The 16,741-nt window shown below is 36.9% G+C and overlaps 1 pseudogene; it reads right to left on the bottom strand.

Moving 5' to 3' along the window:
• LOC100375707 (uncharacterized) overlaps positions 1-15,476 on the bottom strand; it is an 80,430-nt pseudogene extending 64,954 nt beyond the window's left edge.
• Between the last annotated feature and the right edge of the window lie 1,265 nt (positions 15,477-16,741).

Here is a 16,741-nt window from a genome sequence, read left to right on the forward strand (position 1 = left end):
TTTCACGCATAACGCGGGATCTCGCAGTCAACATAAAATGTTCAATTTCTACAGTTTGATATAGATTTCAGTATTAAACTGCATTAAATAAATTTTGTAAAAAACTAGAAAATATGATCACTTTGTTTAATGAAAGGAAACTTCCTTGATGATGTTGGGATGATGTAGATAACTTCCAAAAATGATTATTTTTTAATAATAATCGTATTGATATTCAAAAAGACATCATCTGTGTATTTTTCTATTTTGGTAATTAACATGTTAAAGCGAAAACACACGCTGAAAACGCAAAGGCTCGTGGGTAGACGCTTGTTTGTAAACAATGACACGCTTGGTAATCTGACGCATGCGCAGGTGATGACTCCCCCGCTTTAACATTACGATATAACGTAACGGGAAGCAGGTGTGCTTACAGTAACGAAGCGCGATTGCCGCGATGCGAGTCCAAATCTTGTGTTTCATGGTATATGTTCATTTATATACCTGTAATTTCGATTGAAAAATTTAAAACTGGGCAATAATCATGTATCAAATTAGTAAATACGATGTTTAATATTGGGATGCACAGACACCACTTATCACTGTTGGAACAGAAATCGTTTTATAATTATTCGCATGTAGCTAATATTACTACGTGTCATGACACACAAAATATTAACCATAGTTTACGCACTTAGCAAAACAGAAGTCGCTTTTTTATGGATTACAAAATACGCAGATGTCATCATTTAAGAATAATTTGTATAAGTGCGCAAGGTCACTCATTTCTAAATCTGTTCACAAAAAAGTAATTGCCATGTGTAAAGCTGCATATAAAAGATTCCTCTTCTCGTCCTTGAACTGTAATTTACAATGAAATAAATACCGGAGGATATTGCAGAGCTATGAGTTAAGAAATACGCTATTATGTATAGCAAAATAAAGTGGAGTGCAATCAGTCAGCTATTGATCGATAAAAAAAAACGCACGTCCAGGTGAAGTAAAGTATCTTAACAAAGAACAAGACAAAAATATTATCGATTTAGCGTGGTAGGTAGAACGTCTGCATGCAATGGCGAAGGGATTAATATGATCGTCAGATGGTATCCTTGTACAATTTGTCTATTTGTTTGTACATTTTATATATGTATTTCGCAAGTGCGCCACGTCTCACTAAATGAAAGGCTTATATCGGGAGGGTCGTCACCTGCGCACGCACGGGAATTGAGTCCCAAGCGACGATAACAATATACGCTAAAAATGGGTAGACGCTTGTTTGTAAATAATGACATGCTATGGCCATCTGACGCATGCGCAGGTGACGACTCCCCCGCTTTAAGAGAGTGATTGGCTGCATTTTAAACTTAACTTGATCGGTGCATAGCATTGAATACTTGGAAGTGCTCGCTGTTTACCCACCTGCTTTGAGTTGTGAATTTGAACTTAACTAGGCAGCGTTGCTCGTATCAATACACTACTCTACAAAACGGGTGTGTATTCGCACGTTTTGGGAAATATACACTCGTTCGGCTGGTAATTAAAATACCATGTTCAATGAATTTAAAGGAATTAAGGAGTTAGCCTCCAGCTGTGCGTCATATCATGGAGCTAGAAAGGGATCCCTTTCTAGCTCCATGGTCATGTCGACTTCTCGGAAGATCACCTTAATAAGTGATATTTGCAGAGGACAACGTTAAGTCTTACTGATCGGACAAACAACGACATGCTTGAATTCAATCGTTTACTATGAGGTGTTCGTTTATTAATATCTATTGTCACTTGATGGGTAAATTAAACGTTTGAGTAAAACGGCGCACTGACACGTGTACTTGAAATTCCGTGATATACTTTCATTTTTCTTAAATAAATAATAATAGTTTGTGTTTGCCAAATATTTATCCAATCTTTCACTGTATTCGACGACGAAGTGGTGACTTAAAGGTGGCAGTTCCAGTTAAGCCTAATCTCACAACAAATTTACTTTTTGGATTAAAATTACAATGGATAACAAAATATAAATTGTAAACAGCATGAACAATAGTGTCCCATGATTCTTTGATGCAATCCCCGGGCTTGGAAGTTTCCTCTTTAAATACTGCATTTTCACCGATGCACTACAAGAAGGAAACATGGTGTTTCAACTGAATGTTAGTCTCAATGTGATCGACAATGGGCTTTAAATCTACGTCGTTCTGTTTTCTAAAAAAAAGGTGTGCTGGCAAAGTTATTGTCTACACCGGTGTGTTTGTGCTGTGATCCTGATGAAAACGGTTTGCGTGTATTTTCTATGGCAAAGATATGTCTCATATCTCAAATTGTCAATCGGTGATTAATAGAGAAGAAACAGATGCGCATTGTCTTACTACATACACAATTTTATTTTTAGAAAGTGTTAATGATGAAACGTGAATTAGGTGATAAATTGACATTCCATACATGACGTGTAACTGGAACAACTAACCATGGATCTATTACCACACAGAGAAACACAAAGCAAATAATTGACAAAAAAACAATCCATCATGTTATTGGACAGTTTTGTTTTGTCTAAAAAACAAAAGAAAACAAAAGAAAACAAAACAAAAGAAAACAAAACAAAACAAAACAAAACAAAACAAAACAAAACAAAACAAATCAAAACAAAACAAAACAAAACAAAACAAACAATCAAACACACACAAACAAACAAACAAACAAACCAACAAACAAAACAAAACAAAACAAAACAAAACAAAACAAAACAAAACAAAAGCAACAAAAACAGACTGATAGTGAATCAATACTTGAAAGATTAATATATAGACATACATGTTGACTCGAAATACTGTCGCTGTTAGCCGAGCCAGCATACGCACAGAATGTACATCAACTTGTGACAGTTTAATAAATGAACAAAACTAAAACTTTGTTTAAATTGAATATACTTTAAATTTAAAACCAAAATAAGTGAAACCAAATTGTTTGATGACGTGCGTTATTTTTTTTGCGGCATCGCGAGCCATAATACCAAATTGATTATTATGTAGACGTGCACGGAAAATGCGATTAATCAATACACCTATTTAATATAATGCTTTTTCTATGTATATTATTACAGATCTTATATTAATAATATAGAAGACAATCGAACAAAAACGTTTTTTTTTTCTTATTATCGATTTTTGGCTTAGAGCACAATATCATGTTTATTTCTACTGATATATGGAAATATCTTTGAGCTTTCCGTGTTAATACAGCACGAAGCTGCTTACGAGATTTTATCTAATTTGCCTCCCAACCACAACGACTAACATTCAGACCAATCAGAAAGCAGCTTGTATGTTCACAAGTTTTTTTTTAGTTTTTTAGCTTCAAAAAGTATCAGCATCTGTAGCCAATAAAAACAAAATTAACTTGATACAAAATTTATTTATTTTATGTAATATTTAAAAAGAAAAGAAAAAAAAAAGTTCATATCATTTTACCGGCCAATATACATACGCGTAAAATATTCTTTTTAATATTAATAATATCTGCATTCCGTGTGATAAAAGTCAATGCATTCGATGTAAACACGTGGGATTTCTTATTGAAGGGGACATTGTATCGTCAATACATACCGTGGGCAAACTACTGAAATCTTCAAAAATGTAGTTCCCGATACACTGTTTAATTTATTTCGAGTTTCAAAAAACGGCAGGGTGTTTTCTCATAAACGGGTCAAGTTTTACCCAAAGTCTGAATAAAACGTTTATCTAAAACAATTTAGTTACGCGAACATAAACTCATAAACTCGACGGATCAACCTTGAAGTGGTATTCACATTTTGTAAAATCTATAGTAAAACCTGACATTGATTCTCGTAAGCATCATATCGATTTTGTACAATTAATGAAAACAATCGTATCAAATAGAATCCTGAAATCGAATTGAATGCGTAACACCAAATTGTACACATGCCTCAAGTGATTACTACGGTTTAGACAAATTAAAGATGCGTTTCAATGATTAGAACATAGCCGGGCGACGCAAAAAACGCGCAAGATCAGCTCTGCGTCACGCGTCGCCTATGCTGGTATATACCTCTCCAAGAAGGGGCGTTACTTGAACAAAGAACAGCATATTTCGAGTGTTTTTTATTTATTTATATATTATGAAGTTATTATGAGGATACTGAAAATTATGTATGAAGATTGTACTGCGGAAGTATCGATCGATGCGTAGCAAAATTCGTTGCGATCGCGTACTGTCTTCATGCATACTTTGCAGTATCCTCGTAATGATCTTATTACCATACATCTTTTCTTTCCAGGAATATATCATGGAAAATCCGAAACGTTAGAACAGATTTAGCGAACCTTGGTCAAACCCTGGGGGCAGCCATATTTGTTTTTTGTTATCGCGCGTAATCGTTCCATGTTAGAATTTCCTAATATGGTAGAATGAAAATACCCAATGCAACACCGCAAAATTACGGCACCCTGTAACCTATGGCGTTACGGTGGCATATGTATAATAATAAACATTCTGTGAAGATATATAATGCGAGTTTGATTTGTTAATCAATTACATTTTTCGCATTATTTCGCGCTTTTATATCACACCTCTTGAATATAATGCCGTTAATTTGCGTTGAACCTATTGCATACTCTGCAAATTGACACGTCCGAAAGATCTCAATGAGAAATCCCTTGGTAGAGGAACGGGAAGGCCCTGTATTTGTGTACAATACTGAAAAACTCGCGTCAGCATGTAAAACACCAAATAATTCTATAATGATATTGAGTGTCTGTTTTTTTATATGCAAAGTGTGAATGTTACTAATAAATACAATATATTGCGACAGTTCGATGGTCCGGAGGGAAATCGGAGGTGATGCTAAGTGCCAATTTTGTGCATATCCTGTCTGATGAGAAACGACAACTCATAACCATAGAAACTGAACGCACATTCTATGTTTAAACACTAAATTACGACCCGCCAACCAATAATATGCGAAAGTTCACTTTGTACGACATATATGTGCAAGGCGTGAGCCGAGTACATATATGCAGCACAAAGTGTGCGTGAGTCCATTATGGGTTGTCGGGGATTTCATCATTGTTATTATTTTGTAGCGTTGTCAATACCAGTCGATTTGCTGCATTGAAAAATCCACATTGAACAGAACTGTTTCACAGTCACCAGCCTGTGAATCTGAATAATTTAAAATGTTTTTCTGGAAATTGTTTCCACAATCTCATATGATAAACTTTGAAAAACAACTAGTTTTAATCCATCAAAAATATTGTATTTAAATAATTTACATTGCGAATAAACGAGTGAATGATGTGTTGTGTGGAGTAGCATTGTAGTGATCGCTCGAGCCGCAGCTTTGCTCTACGCTGGGCAAGATCGCTGCTGCGGATCGACTGTTTATGGGGGTGCTTAGGAGTGCGTACACGGAGTCCATGTACGTAATCGTATCCCTACCCCATCCCACAAGTCTTTTCAAACCATCAAGGTAGACGTTACTGGCAACTGTCCCGTCTGTGTAATAATCAATTTAAAATTCTACGGGAGGCCGGTAATTTGACGAAGACTTTGAATTCAAACGAAACTTACAGCTAGTGGGTGTAGCTAGCAAACGAACATTGCTGGAAAGCTAGTGGGTGTTAGACATCCTAGAAAGAGAACCACTAATAATTTTAATCTGACTGTATGAAATGAACAACATCTGAGTGCACGCATTTGCTTGGATAAATCACCCTCGGTTAAAGAGCGGTGGTCGTCGCGCCGCGCCCTGTTCGATATGGGACTCATGGCGACGTATACAACGCGTGTAAAATACATTGTTTATTTACATGAAATTCGAAGACGTGCTGCACGACGACCACCGCGCTTTAACCTCACGATAGGGCGACCTAGTCGGGAGGTCAGCAGAACAGCGGCATCAGTCGCGGAATCTAGAAACGCGCGTACTTGATGGAACGCTTCGGCCGAGCGCGCGTTAGCGTACAACGATGCCCTCACACAATTGTCTGATGTTGATATTGAAATCCGCTGTTAATGGCAATAGACCATTTTATTTGATGCCGATTTTAGGATCAAATACTTTTAATTTAACAATTTCTCTTCTTTTTAAATAGTTTCCCCCTTATTTCGTTTCATAAACAACATTGTATTCATATCCATGGGACAGGGCCTTGCTGTTCAATAATCATGAGATAAATTATCGCGAATAATCTGCTGCAATGACGTCATAAAATCCACTGGTGTTGATATTGCTATAATATAATACCGTGCAATGAACGATCGGTCTATGCGTACCCATTGGAGAAATATAAATGCCGTTTGTTCGTACGCCATAAGAAATACATGCAGTCGAATGATTTGAAAATTTAACTAATCGTCACTCGTGGCATATTACCCACAATGCACTGCAATCACAATAGACCGAGAGGGGGAATGAATCGGATCCAGCGTACGTCTTAGCTCAATTCCTCGCAAATGGAGCTTCCAAGATTTAGCGCCAAAGTACGAGAACCTTTTGTCATTTTGCGAGCAATGCACAACTCGGTCAGTACATTGCTGGTAATCTTAATTTGCCACGTTCTGTTTGGTTGAGTGGCTTGTTTAAAGAATGCTCGTCTGCGAAGAGATAGATGTATTCTTAAGTAAAGCCGCCTCGATGCGTTCAGCATTAAGCTACAATTGCACTTTACCATGGAAATGTGTTAGAATACACTTTAAATTTAGTCACCCTACGCTCTCTAGTAATTAGCAAGGCAAGAGAAGGGCCGACGTTCGTTTAAAGGAGCGCACGCTAACGATTAGGTGGGCATTAAACATACTTTTCTTAAAATAGTTCAGGATAAAGATACATATCAGTGCATATAGAATCATATGTAGTCAGTAATGGTCAGAGCGTTTAACCGATTGTAATAATCTGGTTGGCGTTAGATGTAGTTCTGATCTATTTATTTTGCGGATCTTGACATTTAATAATGACATTGCTAACCGTTTAGGTGACATATCAATTTTAAACAGTCAGGTGACACGCTGTCATAACCCTTGGCATTTGTAGAAACGCGAAAACGGGAGAGTGTGAAACACGATTTGAAGGGCAAAAAACAAGTCTCGTAGCTATCTCGCTCACAAGGAGATCTCGTCGGCCATTTGTGTGAAAGGTCAGTGGATCTAAACGCTTGTTTAGACACATTTTGTGTCTATCATCTACAATGGTTGACGTCAAAGTACATGACTTCTTTCCAAAATGGTTAATATTAGAATACAATAACATTTCGCACATGCACTCTGAAAAAAATATATGTTTGAAAAAAAAAGAAAGAAACGGAAACGGAAAACCAGAACCAAATACTAATAGCATTATCTGTGGCGGTGCTATTTGACATGTGGGTATTAAGCGTTTACCTAATAAATTAGGTCAACCTTAATGGAATGAAAAAAAAGTCGAATGCTGTGCCGTGTGGTCCCCGGAGATGCCACGATCAAATTGAATACTCATTGAATTGGTGAAATGCAATGCTTTTGTAAAGATTACGAGACCATACTGAAAATAGAAATGACGTAAACCAATCATGTGATACAGCGCGTAAAATAAACTTAAAGCGGGTGAGTCGTCACGTGCGCATGCGTCAGATGGCCATAGCGTGTCATTGTTTTCAAACAAGCGCATACCCATGAGCCTTTGCGTTTTTAGCGTGCGTTGTTATCGTCGCTTGGGACTCAATTCCCACGCGTGCGCAGGTGATGACCCTCCCGCTTTAAGAACTACGTGTGCAGACGATTGAGACATTTTTATCGTCAAATGCGTCACTGTGCCATGGTTTACCGAGTTATATGTGGATCCCTCAGATGTATTGCTTGAAAAGTGCAGCGGGAAATATATTTTAACACCGTTTTCTAAATGTCTGTTGTTAATAGAGTTTTTGTTTTCACATTTATCTGACCCAATCTTCATGAATAATTAATCACATGATGCAATGCCCAGTGACGTCACAAGTTGATGAAACAAAAACGACCAGACTCAATTTCACGTTATGAAATTCATTTTGCATTTCAACGTCACAATCGCTGATAACGCAAACTACATTCTGTTTCTCTTCCGCAATGTCAAATCCAATTTACCTTCTCGCTGATTTTGAAAGTAATAGGAAAATAAAAAGTAATTTTCACACAGGTAAAATGCATTATATGTCATTGATAATAACAATGCTCCGCAGAAAATTGATTGGATTTAATGAAGCCCATATTAAGCTTCTAGTAATAAGTTTAACATGGTATTTCTTATATAGAATCAAGATTAAAACATGGCTTATATTTATAAGATCTATAAAGACTCTTTAATGCGCATGCGTAAAATATTAAAGACGTATTAACGCGTATTATGTATTACACGCCAACACATGAAGAACAAATTACAGGCAGTGTATTGCATTTGCGTTTGTTTCCTTGGTAATGAACAATTTGCGATTGACAGCCCCACAAATCCGCTCTGATTCGCGGGCTTTGACTGAATTAATTCCACAGTGTAAAACTAACTTGAACTACGTCCAGTCTATCATCAGCGCAACCGTACGACATGTTAGGGTTTCGCAGATACGATTTCACAAATTATTTTCTCTAATTCCAAATTATAACATCATACTTTTTAAAACGCCTCTGTCTAATCGAGAGTTTTCGACTAGAATTATACACATTTATATCAAGTTGATGTGCGAAGGACGTTTTGAATTTTGTTTTTGCTTTTTCGAGGGGCTAATATGGAACAATTGGAATTGTATTCCGTTTAATTGTTTTCGAAATTGTGAGCTAAGACTTTAAGTTTACTGAAACTTAGTTGAAATCTGAAATAGTACAACTCTATTTTACTTTGCATGTTTATAGCTTTTGTGGTGATTATGTATATCTGTACAAAGTAACATGCATTTACCATAGTAACTATTAATACCAGTTTTGCACCCGGGCGCAGTATAAGCTTTATTATTGGTTTTCATCAACATAGCCCCCTCTGTCGGTCTTTTCACCTCGAACCCAATTACCACTCATATACACTCACAACGCATTGTGAATCACGAGAAAGACACCATCTCTTACTTTAAACCATACGCAATCCACGTCACCGATAATCACTGTCGTGTTAACAAAAATCACTGATTAAAAGCAAATCTTTTTTGTGTACCACAAAACGAAAGCGAGACTTATTATGTTTCCCGACTTACGAAGGAATTATCATACGGGCACATCTGAAATGAGTTTCAGCTGAAATACTCCACGGAAGTAGTGGCTGTTAATTGATCCCGCTGAGGTCGATATAAGTGTCTACAACGATATATATAAAAGAATTGAGTTGAATAGAAAACTCAGTTACGAAACTTCAGATCAGGCAAAGACATTGATTTATATGGGAAGATATGTAATCCAAATACTGATCGATGATGAAAATGAAAATGAGCTTCTGGCAAAAAACGTGGGCATGCGTTGTTCATGATTAGAATTACTCATAAATGTAATATTCTTCAGACGACATCGAATACATCGTCTTGTAACTCAATAGTAAAAACTGATTCATGATTTTCACCGTAGTTTGTAGTTAACAGTTTTTTTTTTCAAATTCATTAACATAATGAAGGAATGTTAATATTTTTGCACCTCCCTTTCCATTTTCATACGTTTTCCCTACGTAGGACATTTTACAAATTGTATGTGCGCGAGAAAATAAAACTACATACTGCTGAATATTTACCGAACCGTTCATTGTTAATTGGTTTTAACGTATATTGTCGCTGCTTCATGACTTTTCGTGATCAAAAAAAAAGAGTCACCCGGCGTCCAAGTCCATTCGAGTCATGCATATATATTGTATTGATACCTCAAACGGAAAAAGAACATACGTCAGCTTTTGCGCCTGTTCAGACAAAACGTGCCTCAATGAATGACATCTTTAACGTCGTTTTAACATTTTGTTACGCATATCATGCACTACTTGGGCAAACTTGTGTTTCTATGGGCGCTTATATCTTCACACAACCATATCATTAAGGTCCGTACGCTGAAATGTGTGCCCGTGTGCACGGCAAAGGGGAATTTTCACTCAACTTGGAATGTGTTGAATTATTTATTTAATCGGAAAACCTGTTTCATCTCACTTGGTTCAGTTTGTTAGTATCGTATTCAATTTGCCTTGTGGATTATTCATTCAGTTTCCAAAATCAGGGTAAGTGCTACCATGGAACTAGGGGTTTATAGTTCCATGGTGCTACCTAAAACGGGCGTATTATGTTTAGGTTGGGCCTTAAGCAAATAGGAAGAATAGCAATAACAGCCGCTCTGTTGCTAGAGAATATATTGACGATATCGCTAATTTGTAGTGTATTATATCGATCCGATCAATAAATGTGACGAGTTACTGGTACATTTCGGAGACTGCACTAAGTCACGTGTTTTTATATCGATTTCAAGAATAACAAACGAAGAAGCTCAATACAAGCCAATACCAGAATATATTGAATGTTTTTTTTTGGTGGGAAATTATCGAATTTTTGTTGCATTTGTCTGTCGACATTTTTCGACACTATACATTACCAACACTCTCAACCTTCGCATATGAATAGAATTCAACTTCAGATTAGCAAATCAGTAGTCAAAACTCAATCTCATTCTGTGCATCTTCAATACCATGGTTTTCAGTTTCCTGGCGATTTTCTGAGAACATGTGTAATGCTAACAGAATGTTATGATATCGCTCTGGCTTGTTTGTGGTATGAAAGTAATTTTTTATCTAGTTTTGCGGTGTTCTGTCTTACTATTCAACCACCTATCACCGAAAACTACATAATTTGCTGTTCCGTAAAAAAAAAAAAAAAAAAAAAAAAAAACATATTCATTTTCATTCGAAACGTAATGCGTTTGTTCTAACGTTTACAGTTTCCCTTACTTGATGTGAACCACGTACAGGAATCGAGTCCGAAGCGACGATAACAACTCACGCTAAAAACGCAAAGACTCATGGGTAAACGAGTCTTTGCTTTGTGAACAACGACAGGCTATTGCCGTTTGCCACATGCGCAGGTGACGACTCGCCCGCTACAAACGAGGAAACACTATCATTGCGCTTGTCTATAGAACCCCAATATATCGATACACAGAATCTCATAAAATGTTTGACATGTGCGCTGTCGAAAGATCGAATCTAACGTAATTGGATCCGGTGATGCCGCCAGTGAGCTCGTTATAATTTAATTGGTCTGCTCCTTTTTGCGTATAGGTATTTAGAATCCACATTGCAGATCTCGAGTAAGCGAAAAAGTTGTTATATTAGAGCTCACATCATATACGTTTAATAACGAGAAGTATAACATAAGTTTTGGTGATAACCAGTACCCGTTTGTCGCATACGAACAATGAAGTTTCGAATTCTCTTTACATTATGTATGCAATTTTAATTATTATTTATTGTCTATTTTTTTTAATACTACAATATCTACAACTAATTTTTATATATACATTATTTGAGGAAGAGTAAAGTTCATGCAGCACGGCCGCTAAGGCCATCTCACGCATGCGCAGATCACGACTCCCCCGCTTTAAATGATGTTGATCAATGTGATGCGAACATAAAAGGGAATTAATGTTTTAAACGTTACTCATACAAAAAGAGATAGGACTAACGACCATGAAACATTGCTTACAAACCAATATTGTTTACGAAACACGGATGACTGGGAATATGCATTCATATTGTGTTCATCGAATTGAATATATATATATATATTCAATTTTATTCTTAAGAATTGTTGTACAAATTGGTTATTAGCTCAAATAAAAAATGATAAATAGCTTCTTTTGACACAGGAAAATTGTTTTCTTTCCGTATTAATAAGCCGCCCAGACTAATATGGTAAGTGGCCTCATGGGAAAACTAAGATGATTACTGTTGTAGGGTTACATACTTTAATTTAGTAAATAAAAGCGGAGGAGTCGTCACCTACGCATGCGTCAGATGTCCATAGCGTGCCATTGTTTACAAACAAGCGTCTACCCATGAGCCTTTGCGTTCTTAGTGTGTGTTGTTATCGTCGCTTGGGACTCAATTCCCACGCGTGCGCAGGTGACGACCCTCCCGCTTTAAGAACTACGTGTGCAGACGATTGAGACATTTTTATCGTCAAATGCGTCACTGTGCCATGGTTTACCGAGTTAGACGGCAACATATCTTAAAGCGGGAGAATCATCGCCTGCGCATGCGTCTGATTGCCATAGCGTGTCATTGTTTAAAAACAAGCGTCTACCCATGAGCCTTTGCGTTTTTAGCGTGCGTTGCGCAGGTGACGACCCCCCCCGCTTTCAATATGTTATATTAGTTATATCGAGGTTCCATATGATAGACATATTAAACAAGCAAAAAAAATAGCCTAAATGAGTATGCATATTCAGCCAATGCATACTTTAAACAACACGTGACTGTTTTGTTACTGAAATGTCACGTGTCATGTCACGTGATATGAGCGTGGTTTACTTCATCAAACTTTGGACATATCCACTGTTTCGCCCCCGTTCGCAACCATTTGTATGATTGACTATTAGAACACTTAAAATATTATTTTTTGAAAGGATCGGCCATCTGCGTCGGCGATCGTTTGCTCTGCGGCATAGCTTTTCGTACTAGAAAACTCTCAGTGGCAATGATGGTTAATGTAATGTCTGCAACCACTGCAGGTGATTGTACAATTCTCTCCATATTAAATATTTCTGCTTACGACTTTTTTTTGTTCCGTATGAAACCTGCGCGTTTTGTCCATTTTGTGTACGTTTTGAACGTCTGTTATCAATTGGCCCCACAACTAAATCAATTGAATAAACAGTCACTAGAGTAGCCTAGATGTTAGAATTGATTAATTACTGGCAAATCAGATGCTGCATAGGTAGAAATGCAGTTTATTTTTCAATTTTTGACAAATTTCACTTTTTTATATTTTGTATGGCATTGTATGAACACATCTGTATTCTGTGAAAACTTGAAATTAAAATCATTAGTGGAACTCTGTTAAATCCAATGGCGATGTAAATCAGCTTATATTTTACTTCACTATACAATATGCAAATTAGCAATTATCTCAGCTTCTTTTTAGTGCACGCTTCGACCCTTTTTTTTGAAATATTCACAAATGACTGACAATGTGTATATCTTCAAAACGCCGTCAATGTTACAATAATCGTAACAGACAACTAGCATGGGTGTTAATTTGTGCATAAACTTAAATTAGTGAAATTTGAGCTGCTGCCCTGCAAAATTGACAACTGGTAAACAGTTTTCAAGACGGCACTTTCTTTATAGTAAACAGATGTACCCGTAAACCAATTTTGACAGAAAACAGAGGCATGATTTAGAAGCTAATTTTTTTAAAATTACTTTTAACCCCCAAAAAAAACACATTTTTGTGCATATTTCAAACTACAGTGTCCTTAAAAAAATGCTTACAAAATTTCAAAATTCATACAATTCATCTTAGTTGCCTAATCAACTAATTAAAATACCTGTCAGGTGAACTGCATCTCTACCTAAAATCTAAAATTAAAATTAATAACGTTAATAATCCGTGATATTTTCAAATTTTCCTCGCAAACACGTATTCGTCGTTCCAACGGAATTTTTGCATTTTGGAATATTTTGCATTTTGTGGTGACTAGAGTAGGATTTAGATCATGTTATAATCCAACCCACCTGTAGGAGTTGAAGCAGAAATGTTCATATATCAAGTAAAACCTGTTCAATATGAATGTTAAAGATGTTGTTAACTAGCCCCAAAACACGCAAAATCACAGGAAAATTAACCTGAGATGATGAGATAATTCCTTGCCGTATTAATTCAAGAAATTGGATTGCTTAGCGAATTTATTTTTTTCTTAGGATCGGTAGTTATATCAACTTTTTTGAAAACCAGCACCTATATATTTTAGATTGCATTTCGTACGCAATTTACATAATGTGCGATATATTGTAACAAATAAAAGCAATAATGAACCTCTAATATAACACATTTACTGTTCGGCACTGGACATTGTTGCTCGCAGAACCGATACAGTATAAGTGCGAGTGCCGGATACAGATGGCGGGAACCTTCATTCAAGTGTCCTGTGACAAGTAACACATTTTATAGGCGTAGCTGTTATTCCAGTTCTCAGTTAACAAGACATGACTGCGTGAATATTTAAGGGATTTGGGATTCGGTTGCTCGTGTTCGAGCATATACTACCAATCCCATTGCCGTGAACATTGTTTACCGAGTTTTCATTTGCTGTTTTTGGAATAGGTGAACACGCCACGTACTTTATAACTTATCACTAAAAGAATTCATAACTGCTCGTTGCTCGGCTTTAATTGCGTTGTTACACGCGATGGAGAAAGGAGAACATTTTGGACATCAGTGGCTTGTTATATCAACAGACGGGGTAATTTTATTCATAGCATATTGGGAACATAATACATGCGAGTTACCTGTCGCCTCGGGTGTGACTCGGTTGTGTTGTTTTGAGGTACAATATAACTGAATAAAATACTTGCCAACCATCTGTTTGTTGATATCTAACCCTGATTATAGTTTTGATGTAGTTCTCGCAATTTTCAACTGCAATTCGTTGTTAAGGTTAAATCTAACATACACGTACTTGCATCTCACTCACGTATTCTTTCAATGTTTCTGAGTATTGACAGTCACGCATCAATTACAGCCTTGTAGACAATTTAACAACTCTTCTCCAATTTAAGCCAATAATTGAGGTTGCGTATTACTTACAATTTGAGCGCCGTTTTACAACCTGCTAAATTGTTGGCACAACATTTTCTTCTATTTGTATGCCTTTTTTTCTAGCATGAATTTGTTGAAAAGATTTGATTGCGCTACGCGTTCTGTACCGTATACGTCCAATGCGGCGTATACGGAGTGTGTGAACCACAATTCTTTGCATTATGGAATTCGAAAACGCAATATGCGACGATCACCGTCATTCAATTTTGAACTAAATACGATCATTGGTCCAAGATTTCTCGTCGTGACGTATTTCTTTTCTTGTCTTCATGCAAGCGGTTGCCAGCGTTTGCTCTCGATGCGTGGTATTAAGAGTTGCCTCGCGTAAACTAGCCTTACGTTGAATTAAATCGAACGAATATAACACGGTGCGCGAATACACATAGAGCGAATACACATCGGCGAGCACGTATGTGAAAGAGAACAAATCTGTCTTACCTTATCGTGATACACATTTCTTCGAATAAAGCTAAAACACCTGGCAAGCAGAATTGCAAATAAGCCGAATCCCATAATCAGACACAAGGCTTCGGGAAGAGATATGCCCGTCATGAACGGCTTGTGGCCCAGGCGTGTGGCATTGTAACTGAGAATAAGATTATTACAAAAAGTTGTGTTTTTTGTCTCGGTCGCAGTGCCGGTGAAGGTAAGCAATGTCCAGACGATCAGCACACCGATGCATCGTTTAGAACCAGTCGTTAAATCCATTCCGCTTGAGAAAAATCGAGGTTGATTTCTAGGGATGAAAAGTATCATGGTTAGATGACCCCACGTTGTGCTAGCCTAGAACGAATGATGCTGTTGCAATCAACACGACTATGCTAGTTCGCGTTGCCATGGATACAGTGTGGATGAAAGGGAAACACATCGACAAGAGAGGGCGTGTCGTGCTTAGCTGATTAAATGTTTATTTCCTGGGTGTCTCTGTCTTTCAGCTCCGATCTTTTCAACTCCGATGTTGAGCGGAGCATATCATACGAGTGATTGTCTGACATCATTTGTCATTGTCGTCCGTCGCTACCGTCCGTCGGCGTTCGCGTCAACAATTCTTTCTGAGTTGCAATGATCAACATTATTGTATTATTAATTGTTATGTACGTGGAGATCAATTTACAACATATGTGCGATAACGAAGATTATTAATATTATTTATAATTTAATTTGTATTTTGATCTTGAGTTACAATCCAAATACACTTATACAATGCTATGACCGTTGTATTTATTATATATATATATATATATATATATATATATATATATATATATATATATATCAGTTCTTTTTATTTAGATCATGGCAATTTTTTGGTCAGAGCGCCCTCTAGTTTTGTGGAGAATCATGTTCATTTGGAATGCTCTGATTGGATGGAAGTTCAAGCCTAGCAAGGTGTGATAGAATTGGCCTGTTATGTTCAGATTCAAATAAGCATGAACCACTAATTTGACAGGGAAGTGATACTTATAATGCAGCAAGCTGTTCTAATTGCTGTTGTGGTAGAGTTTTTCTATTTTCCTGTCAAATGCATTTATTGGTCCACTGAAAAATGAAAATAATGTTCCCTGTAACTTAGACTCTTATTGATCAAGGCATTTTAAAAATCATGGGTGTTAACTCCCCTCAAGTTATGACCCGTTGTCCCCTACAGAATAATGGTTGCATCTAATATTAAAATAAAGATGGCGGAGTATAGCGTTGATTCATCTCGTTCTACTCTGGATTACTTGGAGTCAATAAAGATCCTAGAAAGTTAGTATTTATATGCCTGTGTGTTTTTTGTTTGTTTGTTTTTTCACTGTCTTTGACTTTCCCAGTATGTTTGTTGCTGTTGACAACAATTCAGTCCTCTGCCAGGCTTCAGTCAATGTTTTTCTTCACTACCTACCCAACTCCTCGTCGGGCACTATGTAGCTGGTGTGGTATATTTATCACAGACAGTAGGGCAATTGTCACATTTAGTGCTCCAAGAAAAT

Source organism: Saccoglossus kowalevskii, chromosome 20, assembly GCF_978046115.1.
Source record: "Saccoglossus kowalevskii chromosome 20, keSacKowa6.1, whole genome shotgun sequence".
Classification (NCBI taxonomy): domain Eukaryota; kingdom Metazoa; phylum Hemichordata; class Enteropneusta; family Harrimaniidae; genus Saccoglossus; species Saccoglossus kowalevskii.